The following is an 18,053-nucleotide window of genomic DNA, read 5'->3' on the forward strand; positions in this document are numbered from 1 at the left end:
GGAGGAAACCAGTGGGGAGGGGCGGGAGGATGGCTGTGGATGCTGTGTGCATGAGCAGACAAGTCTGTAGACATCCAGGGTGGGGATACAAGCCATCACTTCATTGCAGGCGAAGGAAAGCAAACTCACAGAAAAGACTGAGACAGAAAATAAGCAACTTCTTGAACTATAGAAGGGCATATCACCTTGTCTGTCTGAGGCTCTGGCTGTCCCATTTGCACATAATTATGATGCGTGTGTCTCCAATATACTCAGGGATGTATACTCAGGGGGATGATGTCCAGCTCCATTGCATTCACTTCCCTGGATGCCAGCTAATTTGGGTAGGCCTCTTTTGACTCCTTGTGATAAGTTTATATTCATACCAGCTTAGGTAATAAAAAGTCTTGGTTGGTGGGACTTACGGGGAAGATTATGCAGTAAGCTCTGGGAACACCTGAAACCAGGATCATGCTCCCCTGTGTTGTCCTGCTTCTCTCTGGGCACTGTCTTTGGCTTCTGTTACTTCTCATCCTTAGGAACTTCGCTGTCAACAGCTCTTGGATTTCATAGCATATGGTTCCTAGCAGAGAGATTCTCTCCCAGTTCCAAATTGAAAAATCTCAGAGAAGACTCTGATTGGCCCTCCATGGGTCAGGTGTCCTCTCTGGACCAATCAGCACAGCCTGGGCCACGGAGCACAGACACGGCTGCTACTAATCCCCCATGTGCATCAGAGGCAGGCAAAGACAGGGCGGAATCACTATGGGCAACAACCCTTCTATATCAGAAAAGGAAAGCTGAGAGGTCCTAGTTTCTTCTCAGGAGCCATGAGACTGGTTTAGGCTGATAAAAACACAAGAGAAAAGATACCCACTCCTGGCCCTCACACCAGGGACCCCTCCTCTTGCAGACCTTTGGTGGGATGATCCTGGAGAGACCAGGCCTTCGTGCTTCCTCTTGCAATGAGGAATCCATTGTCCTCATCGCTCTACCTATGACATGAGCCAAAAGCTAGTCAGCTTCCTGTATTACAAATCCTCTCTAATCCAACAACATGGGATTGAATATCCCATTGAATTTGGGATTGAAAATCACTCCTTACCCTCCAGTCTTCTTCCTCTTTCCCCCTCAATTCCTGTCTCTCTCTCTCTCTCTTGGTCCTTCTGGCATAAACTGGTGGGATTTGCTGATAGCCCATCAATGGGGTAGTGTGCTGGACAGGAAATGATAACTTAGTTGGAGAGAGGGAACCCTGAATGGACTCATTGATGAGCCAGAGGGGGTCTGAGAGCCAGCGGAAGCTCTCAAATCAGAACTTTTCTTCCCCCCTTTCAATTCTGTCCCCCACACCCTCCCCAGTTGCAGAATCTCACAAGAGAGGAATGCTTCTCCCCTACTTCTCCAGTGCCCGGAGGGCACACTTCCTGTGTATTGGGAGCTGGTAGGATGCCAGGCTGGGTCTGTCCAGGTGGGGCATCACCACCCTGCAGCTGCAGCTTGGAGAGGTGATGGGATGGTTATTTGGAACTTAACCTTTGAGCTGAGTATAGCATCTTTGTGAACCCATTTCACAGAACTCATGATGTGACAACTTTCGTGGCATTCATTTTGGAAAGCCTATCTAATTTATCAGGGTACCAGATTTTAGTGATTGCTTTAGAGGAAGAAAAAAATCAATTGTTAACTGTCTTTCTGGCCCCTGGTGGCCTCTGGGCTGAGTTTTCTGAGATGTTCTGTGAGAGTGGAGCAGAAGCTCTGGGTCTATGTGGCCTGGGACTGCTTACTGGCTCCATCTCTGTGCAGCTCTGGACAGATTCTTTAAATTGAATGAAGATCAAATGGTGCCCACCCAGTAGGACATCAATACAAGATGTCCAGTTAAATCTGAAGGTTTAAAGTCATGGATGAATACTTATTCTAGTGTGTGAGGATGCTTATATATTGAAGTGGTTCATTGTTTATCTGAAAATTCATGTTTTATGGTGTGTCCTGTATCTTCCTTTGCTAGTTCTGCAGCCTTACCTGGGCAGTAAATGGTAAAGAAGCAGAAAGATGGATGAGCCAGGCCAGTTTGAGGGAGGAGTTGATTGATCACCAACATTTTTGCAGGACAGAAGTGGCACAGGCTGAAGAGGCAAAGGACAAGCTCCCTACCGTCTAGGAGTTTACATCCCATGGGGAAAATAGATTCTTGTACCCTCACTCCAGTTTGGGCCTGGGAGAGATTTAGTTATTTTGAGAACTATAGGGTAAAGTATGCTTCTAATTTATTCATGTTTGTTGATTCATTTATGCCTCCCTGCCTTCTATCCGTCAGTCCATTCTTTCATCCATCCACCCATGCTCAGTCTGTCCAATACTGAGTGGCCCAGGCAGTATAATGGGCTCTGGGGAATTTATTGTTGAGTAAAAGCAGGTCTTGTTATGGCTCTAATGGGATTTATAGCTTAGTGAAGGGAGGTTGATTTTAGTTTAAAAAATAGATGTAATACTATCTCAAGTGATGTAAAGAAAAGTACTATAGACATGTTTCAGGGAAACCTTACACTCCAGGATCAAGGTAGGTTTCTCTGAAGAAATGAGTTTTGTCTGAAAGATCAATGGGTCATTTTGTTATTGAGGTCAGGTATGTGTTTGTGCTTCTAATAAAAGCCTTGCTTCCCAAACTTAAGCATGTTTATACACAGTTCTAATAATCTCTCTCATCATTCAAACACCCCTGAAAAATTTCCAGGGGCATCAGGCTGGGCCCCTCTGCTCTGTCCCAAGCCTTCTCTCCCTCTTCTGCCTGGAGCCTTAGACCCTGTGGTTCTGCCTCCTGTCCACACAGGGGCTGCACACTGAACCTGGCCCCCCTGCTCCCTGTGAGCAGCCCCAGAGCCAGAGAGTTTAGGCACATGTTGTCCAGTGTGGTAGACACCCGCTACATGGGGCTATTTACATTTAAATTTGTTATAAGGGCCCTCCCAGTGGCTCACTGGGTTAGGACACAGCACTGCAAGCAAGCCGAAGCTGCTTTAGTGCAAGTTGGATCCCCACCCCGGAGGTGATCCACATGGCGTAGCAGACCTCTCCTCACCTGCCTGCTGCTCCCTTCAGCAGTGTTCTTCATCCACCTGCCTGTTCTGCTCCCCACTCTGTCTCTGGTGAATCCTCTCACCGCCCCTGCACCTCTGGCCTGTACCCCAGTTCTGTATGCATAAATAAATAAATCTTAAAAAATAAATTAGTTATAAAATTCTACAATTACATGTTTAGATTAAGTTTAATTTCTTTAAATTGAGCTTGTTGGTCACACTGGCTGATTGCGAGTGGTCATAGCAAATGTTGAGTGTTTCTGTCATCACAGGACTGTGCTGCTTAGACCATCTGGGATGCACAGCAGGCTGGGTCTGGCTCCAGGGCCTCCCGAGTGTTCTTCCTCCTCCCAGGGGTCCTCTGAAATCTTCCAGGTCTGCGACAGGAAGCGGGACAATGTGTTCCGCCATGATTTGCCTCATCGATGGGGCAATTCAGTTCAACAGCTCTATTCCAAACACCTCTTCTGGAAAACAGGTCATTTACTAGAGAGGGCTAATAAGAGCATTTCAGATGTCAAGTTGGGAGCAAGAAGAGGAAAGACTCTTGGTCACCAAGTGGAAATTGGTTTCTTCTAAAAATAGTCCACTACTCAACCTTACCTCACCAGGAAAGAGACCTGCCCCTAGGGACCTGCTAGGAGCAAGGCCTGAGGTTGAGGCCTGTTTGGTTGGGAAGGGCTTAGATCACCTGGGGGTGCAGGTAAGGGGACAGAGCAGGGTGAAGGGTCACAGATGCTCTTAAGGTGCTTTCTCACTGGTGGCTGGACCATATTTCCAGTCTCTCTACATTTCCTCACACAGCTCCTTCACTGTTGAGTGTCTTCCCCAGGGTGTGGCCCCAGTGAGGAAGGACGGGAAGGCTCTCTGGAGCCCCAGTCCCATGAAAGGTGGTTTCACAATTGACCTACAAGGTGCTGAAGTAAGTGCTCTGCAAACATTGCTTCCAAGCTGCTGCTGGCCCTTTAGTCTGAACTCTGGCCAGTGAGTGCACAGGGTCAATATTTGATCAGAATGGGGAGAGGCCCTTTCACTTTCCCACTGCTTGGAAAGTAGAGTTAAGAGGGTTCAGGTTTGCTCATTTGCTCTAGGACTTAACCTATTTTGCAAAGCTTTTGTCTCTTCCTTATTCATCTCTCTAGACTCTCCACCCATACACCCCACCCCAGGGTCACATTCACTTTCTAGCTCTCAAATAGCCAGAATAATGAAGAGTGAATGGGATGCTAATCCCTGAATCATTAATGACCAGACCTGGAATAGCTGTATATGGGACAGGGGTGGGGAGGCATATTAGGATGTAACTTAATGGAGATCCCTGCAATTTTAGAAGAAGAGTTCTCTTTCAAGTTCCTCAGTTGTAAGCAAACGTCTATGTTATTTTTTCTGTTCATTAAATTTATATGAGCAGGCCTCAGCTGAGGTCAAATTCGGGTGATCCTGCTGTATACCAGGGATCAATCTAAGACTCAGGGGCAGGGGGAGAGGGTGGGAGTGTCTCTTCTGTAAGCACTGTCTTTTAATCATCAAGGCTAGCTCTGCACGGTTTGAGATCATTGACCCTTGACCAAACACACAGGCACAAAGCCTGGGGAGGTGGCTTGCCAAGTGCTAAAAACAGTTTTGTACCAAAGATTTTAAGGAGCTCTGGCACCCTCCATGATGGTAGGACAGTTCCAGCCCCAGCCATGTGGGGAGCTGTGAGTCATGATTCTCACATACACCCTGGAGAGAGGAGAACAATGGCCCTACTGAGGTCAGTCCCATCCCTGGGAGGCACAGAGAGCCTCATGCTGTTTGGTGTGGCCATCCATGGAGGGTTGCTAAGTAGACTGTGGTATGCTCGTACCACTCTGTGCAACTGTCACAACAAATGAGGTAGATCTCAATTTGTTTGTGGATGCATCTTCAAGGAAATTTATGAATGACCAATGTAAACTTCAAAGCAATATTTATGCTATGTTTGCAGTTGTGCAGAAACAACAAGGTACGTTTTTTTTTTTTTTTTGCAAGCACATATACAACACAAACATATAAATATTTTTAAAAGATCTCAAAGGATGCCCTCTTAAATTGGTGAGTCACCCTTTGGGAGAGGATCAGGGACATCAAGGGGAGAAGTGGTTTGAACAAAGAGGAGCCTTAACCTATTTGCCACATTTTACTTTGTTAAAAAAGAAGACTATGCCCATATAGTATTTGCTATGTTAATATCTAATAATTAAAAAGAAGATAGTGGGCCCTCCCTGGTGGCACAACAGGTTAAAGCACAGCACTATGAAGCTATTCACAGCCACTGCAGCATGAGTTGGAGCCTTGGCCAGGGAGGTGACCCACATGGCACGGCAGACCTCTTCTACCTCGTCCACTGCTCCCCTCAGCAGTGTACTTCATCAATCTGCCTGTTCTGCTCCCCATTCTGTCTCTGGTGAATCTTCTCACCCTTCCCTACCCCTGGCCTGTACCCCAGTTCTGTATGCATAAATAAGTAAATCTTTAAAAAATAAATAAAAAGAAGACACTTATAGGGGAAGTGGGGAAAGTGGGACATCAAAAATAAAAATATACTTGACATGCTCATTATAGTATAATGGGGCAGAAAATACAGAGGCTAAGAAGAGAACAGACAGATGTGATATACATACCTAACAAGAGAAAGAAAATGATAATTGGTGAGACAGGAACATCTTTTTTTTTTAAAGATTTATTTATTCATACAGAACTGGGGTACAGGCTAGAAATGCGGAGGGTGAGAGGCTTCACCAGAGACAGAGTGGGGAGCAGAACAGGCAGATCGACGAAGTACACTGCTGAGGGGAGCAGCGGGCGGGTCAGGAGAGGTCTGCCTCGCCATGTGGATCTCCTCCGGGGCAGACGGGGATCGAACTCATGCGGAAGTGGCTTAAGCTTCTTAGTGCTGTGCTTTAACCCGCTGCGCCACCAGGGAGGGCCGAGACAGGAACATCTTGCTGCTTTGCGCTAGAATAGCAATGAGGGACACAGAAGTTGCGGAGCAGGTTTGCAAGGCAAGACCCCGATACTTGAGCAGAAGTTCTTGTGCCATTTATTGAAATCATACAGGATAGTAAAAGCTGATCCTGTGACGACAATGGTTTGAGGAACAGGGTTCAGAGGATGGGATGGAAATAGGGGACAAAGTTTTAAGAGAGAGAGGGAAAGGGACATCATGACCATAGTGAAGAGACATTTGTGTCAGCAAAGTGTGATGTTATCACAGGCAGAGTTATCTGAGACCACCAAGGAGACAGCCACATAATCAAGTCAACAGCTGCCTGGACATCCCCGGGTCTGTCTTGTGATATGGGCAATACTCCCCAGGGAGTCAAGGAAGCTCTGCTGTGATTTGTAGACAGCAAACAGATCACAGTTGCCCCTGAGTGGCCAGCTAGTAGCCAGCACAGGAACCCACAGATAATGATTATTAAAATCACATTACTTCATATTTCCTAAGCCATTATTCTGGGTCATGCCTATGGAATGTCAATGGTTAGTACCCATTACGACAAACCCCGGGGACCTGTCCAAATTATCTCGTCCAACTGGAAGCCAGTATTCAACTATGGCTCACAAGACAAGGACGGTGTGCTGGGGCAAGGGGTGAGGTCTGTGCTGCAGGTCTGTGTGCTGCTGAAGCACACTCAGCATTTGTGGTCAGAGAGCCAGGGGAAGGCACTGTGCCCAGTCAGGTGGCTGGGCTGCAAGCCAGCCCCGGCGCTTACTAGCTGGATAACCTTTGGTGACTTACTTTACCTCTCTGGACCTTGGCTTTCTCCTCTGTATAAGGAGGAGGGACAATCACAATTCCTCTCTCGGAGTTGTAGTAAGAATGAAATGAGACTGTCCATGTAAAGAAAGCCTTTAGGATAGAATAGAGACTGCTGGAACTTTTAGAACCTGGACTCTGAGAGACAGAGCTGGAGAATCCAGAGGTTTCTCCCTGTGCCCCATTAATGCAGATTCACTTTCACCAAACAGCCCAGTCTGTGTCCTGCTGAGCAAGACAGAGGGTTCCCAGATAAACACTTTTCACTCCCAAGGCCTAACCTCCTTCCTCCCACCCACACCGTTGGGAGAGCGGAGCTTTTTTAAAACGTAGCTGTTGCTCATCAGTTACCTTGGCTTTTAGGGAGGTGCATCTGTCGAGATTCCTGATGGAACTCTGGGGACTTCAGGGGAACCCCCTTCATGACTCCAGAAGCCCCTGGGAGTTTTGCAGCTTCCCCCTTCCAGGAGCAGAGCTTGGTGCTCCCTTTCATCTACCCAGATGGCCACCAGGTTTTTGCCTGGCCTCTCCTGACTTCCCCTCTGGTGGGTTTTGCTCTGGTGGAGATGGGGTCAGGCAGAGCTGGGGGGCATCTGTTTACCAGTGAGGTATGGGAGGGGAGGGTCTGGCCCCTGGAGGCCAGGCCAGTTCAGGGTGAACCTTGGGGTTACCTGGTGCCCAGCTAAAGTGCACTGGATGTTGGGCTGTGTTTTTTTCTCCTCCAAGTGATGAGTTTTCGATTGTTCAGTAATTCCTGCTTTGCATTTGCCCAACTCAAGTTTAGGAATTACCTCGAGCCCTGGAGGCCGCACCATGGAGAAGGGGCGCATGGGGTGGTGGTGCAGTGGACAGATACAGGCAGGAGGGCCTGCACATCCAAGGAAGTAAGCCTGAGGAGGGAGCACCCCACAACCATCAGGACAGGGCCGAGACACTGGGGAGCAACCTGGGGTTTCAGGACTCACCACGCTGCAGGGGTGCTGGGGAAACGAATCTTTCCCTAGAAAGAACGAGCTCCTTCTGGACTGCCCAGAGCACTTGGATGTGGCCTGTAGGTGAGCCAGTTCACCTCGGATGTTCTCCACTTACTCTATCTGACAGGTGAGGGGTCAAGGCCCTCAGAGGAAGTGGCTTATGCCACTTACAGGGTCAGTGAGTGACAGTAGGGCCAGGACTCAGGGTCCCCTCCGGCCTCCCGACCGGTGATCTACTTTTGGCTGAGGCACGCAGGAAGCTCCTCTTGCATCACTGGGAGGTCCTGGCAGTGGTGATGTGGGGGGGTAAGGGAGGGGTGTCATTGCCCACCCCCACCAGGGAAGGGGCCCTGTGCGGAAAGTGGACTTCTTGCCCTGACCAGGAAGGTCTGGGTGGAGTCGGAGTGGCAGGATGACACTTTCCGGGGCTCGGCCCGCACGCCCTGGTCTGTCCACCCCCACCCGCCTCTCTTGTGGAATAATAAACCCGGCTCTGCCGGAGGCCGCCTCTGAGTCAGGCAACACCACCTGCCTGGCCTCTGGGAGCTGTGCGTCTTGTCTTCCCAGCATCAGGGTGCCAGGCCAGGATGTGTTTGTGCTACATCAGGGCGGCCCTGAAGTGAGGTGCTGCCTCTGTCACTTCCTTCCTGCTCAGGTTCCAAGCCCAAAGGTCTGACCTAGAAAACTCAGCTCTGGGGCCCCGTCGGCCCCTCTTTGGATAATCAGTGGGAAAGTTGGCTGGGAAGTGTGTGGGGGGACAGTGTCCCCTTCCAAAGTGGAGAATGAAGGGAAGGAAGATCTTTGGTGGTGGCCAGGTGAGTGTCGTGTGTGTGTGTGTGTGTGTTTGCGTGTGTGTGTGTATGCTGTGTCCACGCTCTGTGAAGCCTTCAGCTGTGACCGTCACTCCCTTCCCGCAGGAGGGGATTTCAGTTCAATCTGGCACCTTGGAAAAGTCCCAGCGATGTGCTTGGCATCAGACTGTGCTCTGGGGACCCTGGCGGGGGTGGGGGGCTGATGTCAGGGTGCTCTTGTGGGGAAAGGCCAGGCTAACAGCCTTGGCTGGAGCCAGAGGCTGCAACCAGTGGGAGATCCAGGGCAGGACTGAGGGCACAGAAAAGGGGAGCAGCTCTAGTGGGGACCACCCATCAGACCCGTGCTGTGGCGCCACAGCCAACTTGTTGAGCCCGCTCCTGGCTGAGGCCTGAGTCTGGGCATTCTGTCTTCCCTCGCCCTGCGGGATGAAAACCGCACGTTTTGTTGGACTCTCATAGACTGTACCTGTGGGATCCTGAGTTAAGGGAGGACTGTGAGAGTCCTGCATCTCGGAATATTCCTGACCTCAGGCTGACAGAGGGGTTGTTGGAGGCCTGGAGCTGTCTCCTTGATAGCATCAAGTTAGCTGGAGGCAAGAAAACAGGAGGTTTTACATCCTCCAAAGACCTCTTCATTGTGTGACAATCAGACTCGCAAAGGAGCTTGTAGGATCTCTGGTTCCAAGTCCCCAACTTTCTGAGGGACCTCTTTGGGGGTGATGGAAAGGCTTTGTGGTCAGACAGACCTACATGGGTTTGTGCCTTGGCCCCACCTTTTGCCGGATGTGTGACCCTGGGCAATCCCTAACCTCTGAGACCCTCAGGCTTCTCACCAGCAAAATGGCTTTCATTTCAGACGCTTTCTTAGAGAGCCATGATATGTCCCGGAGAAGGCACAGAAAACCTTTCCCACTGAGCCTGGAGCAAGGGGATCATTAGCAGGGGCTCTAGGTGGGCCCTTGTGGACTGTCCACTCTGGACTGGGGGAGGGACATTGTCCTGGCCACCAATGAGTCTTGGGCACTCCCAAGCTGCAGTAAATGAGTGCTGTCTCCAGGCTGGCCAGGAGACAGCCCCAAATGCCAGCCAGAGGTTGGCTCCGTCTGCTAATTAGGGAACATTTATCTGGTGCCCAGCAGAACAAAGTGGCCAGTTCAGCCACACTGGAAGCCTGAGCTCAGTGCTGGGAGGCTGGAGTGGGGGGAGTCCTGGGGCTAAATGGGCCACATTCAGATGTACCTTAAAAGAAAAACCAAACAGGAAGCATGAGGCTGGTGCGTGGGCTGGCGTGGAGGTGCTTGCAGGAGGGGCTCAGGCTGCCACAAGCAGCCGTTCTTGCTGCTGAGACAGCCCTCCGGTCTCCTGGGGCATCTCCAGTGAAGGTCTGGCTGTCTGGCTCCCCCCGGAAATGGCCTTTATCCCAAGATACCCAGGGCTTCACTTCTCATCTTGGAACCTGGTGCAGCAGAACCCCCGGTGGGAGTGGAGGCCTCTGCCCAGGCCCCTGGGTGTGCCTGCACCTCCCTCCACGCTTCAGTGCAGAGGGTGGCAAGGGCCAGGGTAGAGGCAGGCGAAGAAATGTGCCCCCTGGAGGAGGACTTAAAACAGATTCTGTTGGTCGTTTTCTGTATTTCTGTGGTGCAGTTGGGATACTTTGGGCTGGTTCTGAACACAAGTTTCTCAGCTGTGTAGCTGACAGCCAAGGTGGGGAGGGGACAACAGGGGGTCACACCAGGGACTCTGACTCTGGAATCCACACCCTAAGCCCCTCCTGTTCACTGGCTGTTACCTGCACCGAGCTCTGCAGAATCAGCCTGGGGGAGCCCATACCTTGGGGAGAAAAGGCCATTGGAGCTGGCTGCTGCCCTGTCCTCCTGTCCAGGTTGGGGAGGGCACAGCAGAGGGCTGGGCGGGGGGGGGGGGTGTCTGTTGGGATATCCATCTTGCTTTCCCTGTGGATTCTCCCTGTGGTGTTCTCTCTCTGCCTCTAGCCCGCCAAGTGTCTCTGAGTGTGGGTGTCTGGATATGGCTCTGCCCTGCTGCTAGCCTTCCTTCAGCTTCATCCGAAGGTGTCTCTCTCGCTCTGGGGTGTTTTATTATCTCAGGGTCTCTCTAGTCTGTATCTATCCTCCCAGGGTGCTCCACGTCCCAAGCAGGAATCTGGGACAAGGACAGATGGCCTGACCCTCGTCTTCACGGTATCACTGACCCAGATGAATGAGAGGGCTGGCAAACCTGCCTTCTGTGGTCTTGGGAGGGTGGAGCCTCATCTTGACTTTCCTGAGAGTGGCTATGAGCATTCCTTTCTGAATAAGTGCCCGTGCTGGCCTACTGGCGGGGAGCCTGGGGAGGTGGCCGGCTTCCGGAGGGCTCCCCTGACCTCCAGTCTTTGGCTCTTACCTCCTTCGGAAGAGATGTGACTCGGTCTCCTTTCCCTGGGGAGGGCTGTGTCCAGAGTCCCATGAGTGTGGAAAGGGGACTGGGGCTGCCAGTGTTCTCACCCCTGAGTCAGGCTACCCCAGAGACTAGGGCGGGGCTGGGGGTGGGGCAGACTGGAACTTCAGAAGGAGGCTCCCTCTTCCTGGCTTCTCTGCCATCAGGGGGTCCCCTGGTTCTCACTGCTGTTCTTGCCTAACCCCGCCCCCTCCCATGCTAGCTCTTCTAGTATCATGTTCATCCCACTCTTGCCCCCTGAAATAGCTTAGCAGAGGGCATCTGCCGGGAAGGGGCCCTTGAGCATCGGGCTGGCCCCTAAAATACCGCACCAGCTGTCATGATGGGGTCAGGTAGGGCATTGGTGATGAGCGTGGGCAGAGCTCCCGCTCCGTCGGGTATCTACTCTCAGCAAGGGACAGTCTTCTGGGTCAGTCATCGGCTCCGGTGGGGGGTCAGGGAGCACCGGCTGGGAGCAAGTCCCTGGGCCCAAGGTGGGGCGGGGGGTGGAGACAGGTGGACTAGGGCAGGCTGTGGGCTGACCTGCTTACAAGGCACACGTGTGCTTGCTCCTGCCATACCCCTACCCAACTTCGTCCCTCTCTTGGTCACTACATCCTCTTTCACCCCTGCAGACCCCTCCTAAGTCTTCTTACTGGGGCTCCCCAGAGCTGTAGCCCAACCCCTTGCAGCTGTTCCCACTGCAGCCTGCTACATTTTTATTGTTTATTTTCAGGTATTTTTCATCCTACAGAAAAGTATGTAGCTGCCATCAGTGAAATCTGCCTCCCAGATTAACACTCCCAGAACACTCCCAGAAGTGTTTTGCTACATCTGCTTCAGTGATGATTCCTTCCTCCTGCCTGTGGTCTGTGGGAGCTACCGGGACATTTTAGTGAGGAGGTGGGACTGGAGGTGGGTCTAGAAGAACTGGAGCATGGGCAGACTGAGAAGAACTCCAGACAGGGAGCAGTTCGGCCGCGTTGCTCTGGCATGCAAAGGCTGGGGAGACCCCCGCTTTCCGAAGGGTGGCGCCCAGCAGCCCGAAGGAGCCAAGCCCTTCTCTCCTTGCATGTTCTGCTCCTTCCCCACCCACCCCAGGCGGGCACCTGCCGTGTTTACGAGGTCACTGAGAGGAAGCCATCACCTGGGCCAGAAGCAGAGCCGCCACCTGGACCAGCACCTACAGCTGGGCACCAGAGTGGGCCGGAGGACACAGCTCTGTGGGGGAGCTTTCCTACTGCATTTCCAAGTTCCCTGGCAGGAGTCACATTCTGCCCCCAAGGGAGCTCGTTAACCAGCTGGTCATGGTGCCTGGAAAGCCTGAGCAGCGGGAGGCTGGCCCTGGTGGTCCCCTGGCTGGGAGGGCTGATTTACAAGGCTCCCCCTCCCGAGCTGTAGTTGTTATTTTGGGATTTTTCCACCTAGTCTCCACCTTGTCCTCCCCTTCTTAGAATGGAAAGAGACTCTAGGAAGCCATTGGTCAGACCTCCAGAAAGGAGAAGTTACAGGAAGTCTCCTTGGTCGACCTCAGGGACCAGAGGAGTCCCTGAAGGCAGCAAGTGCAGCTCCCATATCCTCAGGCCATATGGGCGCTTAGGCTGCCTGGGTCAGGTTATGTGAACACCTGAGGTGCTAAATGGATTCAAACCCAGTTGAGACCACCCCAAACCTGGCCAGGCCACCCCACAGCAGGTCTGGGTGCTCTCAGACCTCCCTCCTTCAGGGTGAAGCCATCCTTGTCTTTTTAGTCTGTTCTGCCTCCACTGTGGTCCAGTCCCATCACCTCCCACCCTGGGCAGCTGTGAGGACCTCAGCAGGGACCTCCCCTCTCATGCCCTTGCCTTCTACCAGAGTGGTCCTGTAAAAGAGAAAGCAGATGATACCACAGCTCCCAATGAGAAAGAAAACCCAACTCCTGTTCTACCTCCAGGCTTGACTCACCTCCTGCACCTGCCTTCCCAGCTTCCCAGCTGCCAGCCCCCAGCTCACCTGAGTTCTGAAACAGTGCTGCCTGGGGGCCTGAGCCTTTTCCCCTTAGCCCAGCAAGCCTTACTCCAGACCTTCAAGCAGCTGACTCCTGTGGGTTCTCAGGCCTTTGGCTCATGCAGCACTCCCACAGAGGCCTTCCTTGCCCACCTCCTCCATCATGCCCCCTGCCCCTGGCTTTGTCACGTCACCACAGTCTGTTGTCTTCCAGACACTTCATACAGCTTAATTTAGCTTCATCTTATTTGACTGTTTGTCTAGTTGTTTGCTGCCTCGTCCTCACGAGGACACGAGCTTCGGGAGGGCAGGGCCTTGCTGCTCAGGAGCTTGCTCTCCCCGTGCCTAGTACAGTGCCTGGCATGAAGCAGGTGTTTAGGAAACCATTGCTGAGTGGATGTGCGAGCAGCGCTGGGTGCAGTGGTACAGGGTGCTGGGGCCTGAGTGCTGCCCCGTCTACCGCGGCTCTCATTTCTCCTCCCAGTGACCATCCTTGCTTATAGGTTGGACTTGCTTGTTGATTTGATGGGATCTTTGGGACAGAGACTTGAGGGCATCTCAAATTTTAATGTTCACATGGATTACATAGCAGTCATGTTAAATGCAGGTTCTGGTTCAGCACATTCTGGGTTTTATCATAAATAACACCAAACCCTCGATGATGTTGACATTGCTAGCTTCAGAATCACACCACCCGTAGTGAAACCATAGAGGACTGGAAAGACTCTTTTTTCTGTCCCTTTCTTTTTCCCCCTTTGTCCCATTTGGCCTTGGTGACTAAGACTTTGGCCTTGATGCTTCGGTTCTGTGTGGGTGTTGCTGGTACCGCCCCGAAGCTCCCAGGGCATAGAGTGGGCTGCCTCCGAGAGGTAGTTAGTCCCTTCATTGGCGGTGATATGTGAGCTTGAATGGTCCTGGTGCCTGTGGGGGCAGGAGGGCTCTCCCTACAGCTCAACTTTGTGTCTAGTCGACTTGTAAAACCAGACTCTCTATACGCTTCAACTATGGTGACTTTTTAAAAAAAGATTTATTTATTTATTCAGGGGTACAGGCCAGAGGTGCAGGGGTGGTGAGAGGCTTCACCAGAGACAGAGTGGGGAGCAGCACAGGCAGACTGACAAAGTGCACTGCTGAGGGGAGCAGCAGGCAGGCCAGGAGAGGTCTGCCGCACCATGTGGTCACCTCCGGGGTCCGGGATCGAACTCGCACTGAAGTGGCTGTGGCTCGCTTGCAGTGCTGCGTCCTAACCTTCTCTGTCTTCCCAGGGACACTTAGCATTCTAAATAGCTCTTGTGATTTGGCAGTAGGGCAGGCAGGAAGTGGTGACTTGTCTTACCAGCAGGAGAGGAAAGAAAGTGTGGAGGATACAAGGAGATCTTATGGGTTGTCTGGAGGAGACGCACATCCCTCGCTAAGTGCAGTTCTAGAACTATGACCAAATTACCAAAGCAAACCAGCGGAGGGAATGAGAGACATACACCTGTGCAAAGGCCTCGGAGGTGATGAGACCAAGAGTCACAGTGGGCTGGGCGTTCCAGCAAGAAGAACAGAATGCGCAGAGGTACAGAGCAGTGGAACAGCGTGTTATGTTCAGGGAAGACAGCAGACAGCCCATGCAGGTCATAGGATGGCAGGGGTATCCCACCACGAGGTCAAGGTCATCTGGGCAGGGGTTATGAATCCTCCCATGTTCCATGGGAGGCAGAGCGCCAGCAAATGGCATGAAGCTAGAGATGAAACCATGAAATGGGAGCAGGCGGTGGCAACTTCAAAGACTGCATGCTTAGTGCTTCAAAGAGGTTTCATTTGTGTTTGATCTCCTATGCTGTGGCATTTCTAACAGAGAAGGGAGTCTGGGAGGCGGGCAGGTCATCTTCCCAGTTGCCTGGGACCACAGTGCTCTTGGTCAGACTCCCTGTGTCTGCCCGGCTTGGCCAGGGCCACCTGACACCATGGGGCCTCACCAGGGCTTCCAGCATCTTCGAGGAAACTTTCAGCATCTTTCCTGAGTTTTAGGGTGGCCTCGCTGCTGTTGGTGCTGGTCTAAACTCTAGCTTCCCTCCAAAGCAGAGAAACCAGTGTCCCACATGATGAGGGCAAGGCCTGGGGAGAGCTCAATCCAGGCTCTCCTTTAGCCGGTTGCTTTTATTTTTCCTTTTGCACCAGATTTTGGGACAAGGAGGGGTGGGTAAAGACACAGCAGAAGTACCCAGGTCCCCTCTAAATGGGGAAACAAACACTTGAAGAAGAGAAAGAAGGCAGGCAAGCGTATTAGATTGTCAATTAGAAGCATCCCACTTGGCTTCTTTCCAAGAAGGGAGCACGTGGCCAAGAGCCCTGGACGCTCACTGTCTCGAAGAGGTGCCGTGACCCAGGACCACCGACACTCTGTCTTGGCCTCATCTCTGCCAAGGATGAATTTGTTTGTCCCAAACATAGGTCTGACCTAGATCCCATGGTGGCTGGGGCAACTGGGGATCTCTGCTTTGGACCATTTGGAAGGATAACCAGGATGAGAAAAATTGAGAAACACAGGGCTTAGGGTTCAACCAGATTTAAAAAATGGTGGAAGATCTCCCTCCTCCCTCCCTTTTCATCTTCTTCTCTGTGACCTTTAGAGGTCCATGGAAGAGAGGGAAATCGAGGGGCAGCTCTGGGGAGGAAACTCGGGAGTTGTCTGGTGAAGCTAAGGGGTTGCCTCGGGACTCCCCTGGAGGGGACAGGGCGACTTCGGCCAGATGTGCCAGAGTGTAACCAGGCTCATAGGCTCACCTCAGGGTGGCCTCGTTCTCCGGGGGGCGGTGCCTGCCGACAGCCTGGGTCTGGGCCAGGATTTCTCTGGTGCTCTGTTCCACACACAGGTGTTTATTTCACTACCACTCCATCCCAATTACTGAACACATTTGTCTTTCTAGAATCCTACATTCACAGTGTCCCTCCTCTGCTCAACATCCTCCACTGGCTCCCCGTTGCTCAGGGGGTAAGTCCAGGTTCTTCCTCCTGTCTCAGATACGCCTCCAGCTCTGCTCCTCACACCAACCAGCCCTCACTCTCCCTGCCTCAGAGTCCAGCTCTCCAGCCTCAGATCTTCCTGGATGAGATGAAAGAGGGGCTGGCAAGCAGCCAGGGGCTGACACGCTGGGGTGTCGGGAGAAGACAGGGGTGTAGCTCTAATTCAGTAGGAAACCACATCTCAGGCTCTGTGAGTCTGAAGAGAGGCCCCCTTTACCCAAAGCCGGAGCAGAACTGCCAGAATCCAGATCTCTGACCCAGCCCCGTTGGCCACCAGCTGTCCAGGTGGTCTAGCACCATGCCCTCTGCTCCAGGCCAAAGGGAACATGAACTTGTGTTGCAACAAAGTGCAGGCTGGGGAGTGATGGGTAATGGGCGCTGAAGGCCTTTTAGCCTTTGGCAGAATGGGCAGGCTGACAACCCCTAAAAAGCTCCCCCAAAGCAGAAAGAGCTAGAGAGAGAGAGCATTCACTGAAGTCTCTTCTTAAACAAAGGGGCCCCATTTATCAGGCCCAATAAGTTTAGCACTGTGCTCACCATGTAATCCACACACCACTAGGAAGTGAATGTGTTTACCCACCCTTAACTTACAGATGAGAAACTGAGGTCTTAGAGAGGTTAAGTGACTTGACCAAGGTCAGGTAGCTAAGGAAGAATACCCTGGATTCTGACTCGAGAGTGTAAGCATTCTGCGCTGACTAGAGCATGAACATCACGGTCAGCGGTGCTGAGAGAGGCAGGGCCAGCTCCTGCTGGCTTCCCTGTGCCTGACCAACAGCGCAATACGTTTTTCCTTTCAACTTCAATTCTCCCAGGGAGGAGAATAGGCAGGTTTGACCTCATTTCCCAGTAGAGGCTCAGAGAGGCTCATAGGAATGATTGCATCTGGCAGTGGCGCACTTTCTCACCTGGCCTCACCTTGGGTATTCACAGCACGGAGACAGAGCAGGTGTTTTGCAGGTAGTCTACTTCTGCCAGAGAGAGGCCGTGCAGTTGCACAGCAAATACTTGGTGGACTGGGACTTCCTCTCCTGACCCCCATCTAGTACACTTTCTCCAAAGACTGCATGAGAGGCAGCATGGTGGGGTACATGGAATGAGCCCAGGGTAGTTTCAGGGGACCAGAGGGAGCCCCTGGTTACAATCATTGCCAAATTTGAGGAAGTGCCCAGGCTAGCACCATCCTGCCCATCTGTGCTGGAGCATCTTATTCTCAACCCAGGCCCCATCACCTCAATGTAAAACACGCCCAGCCAGTCCCCACATGCCCTGTACTGCTGGGGAAGCCAGGGGCATCCTCCCCAGGCCCAGCCCAGGCACACCAGCTGGGCAGCTCCCCCGGGGTTTCTTGAAGCTCACAGCCAGGCCCAGCCTAGGCCTGGCCCAGACCATTCTGCTGCTTTTAGTCCCCCTACTGCCTCCCAGTAGCCGTTCTGATACCAGCCTCAGGGCTAAAGCTTCCTGCACACTCAGGGCGCAGCTTGGTATCACAGCTGGAGTAATGGTGATGAAAACAGTAATGATAAAAACAGCTGATGTGGATGGCACTTAGTCTGTGCCAGGATCTGTGCCAAGTTCTTTCCACACATCATCTCATTTAACCCTCGCTCCCACTCTATCAGGCAGGTTCTGTCACTGTCCCATTTTAGAGACAAGGAAACAGATCGAAATCCTGATCTGCTTATTATGCACCCTTGGTTCTTCATTCACGTGTCCCCCCAAGTTGTTTACCCACCACTGTCAGTTCGGAAAGAGACTTGGTAGTAAGCGGGCAGATAGCTTATGTTAATAAGGGCGTTAGCGTTAGGGATCAGCATCATATGTATCCTCCTGACCCCCAGAACCCTCAGAATATGACCCCTATTTAGAAACTGTTCTTGCTGATGTAGTTAGTTAAGATGAAGTATTTTGTGGGTGGGGTCCCCCAATACAGTGACTCCTTATTAAGAAGAAATTTGGGCACAGATATGCACACAGGAGAGTACCTTGTGAA

The 18,053-nt window shown here is 52.0% G+C and overlaps 1 protein-coding gene across 2 annotated transcripts in view; it reads left to right on the forward strand.

The window, feature by feature from the left end:
- The window catches only part of SH3PXD2A (SH3 and PX domains 2A), a 193,514-nt gene that overhangs the window by 47,213 nt on the left and 128,248 nt on the right, over positions 1-18,053 (forward strand). The window lies entirely within an intron of this gene.

The sequence above is a fragment of the Condylura cristata genome, unplaced genomic scaffold (assembly GCF_000260355.1).
Source record: "Condylura cristata isolate star-nosed mole 26May11 unplaced genomic scaffold, ConCri1.0 scaffold00011, whole genome shotgun sequence".
Classification (NCBI taxonomy): Eukaryota; Metazoa; Chordata; class Mammalia; order Eulipotyphla; family Talpidae; genus Condylura; species Condylura cristata.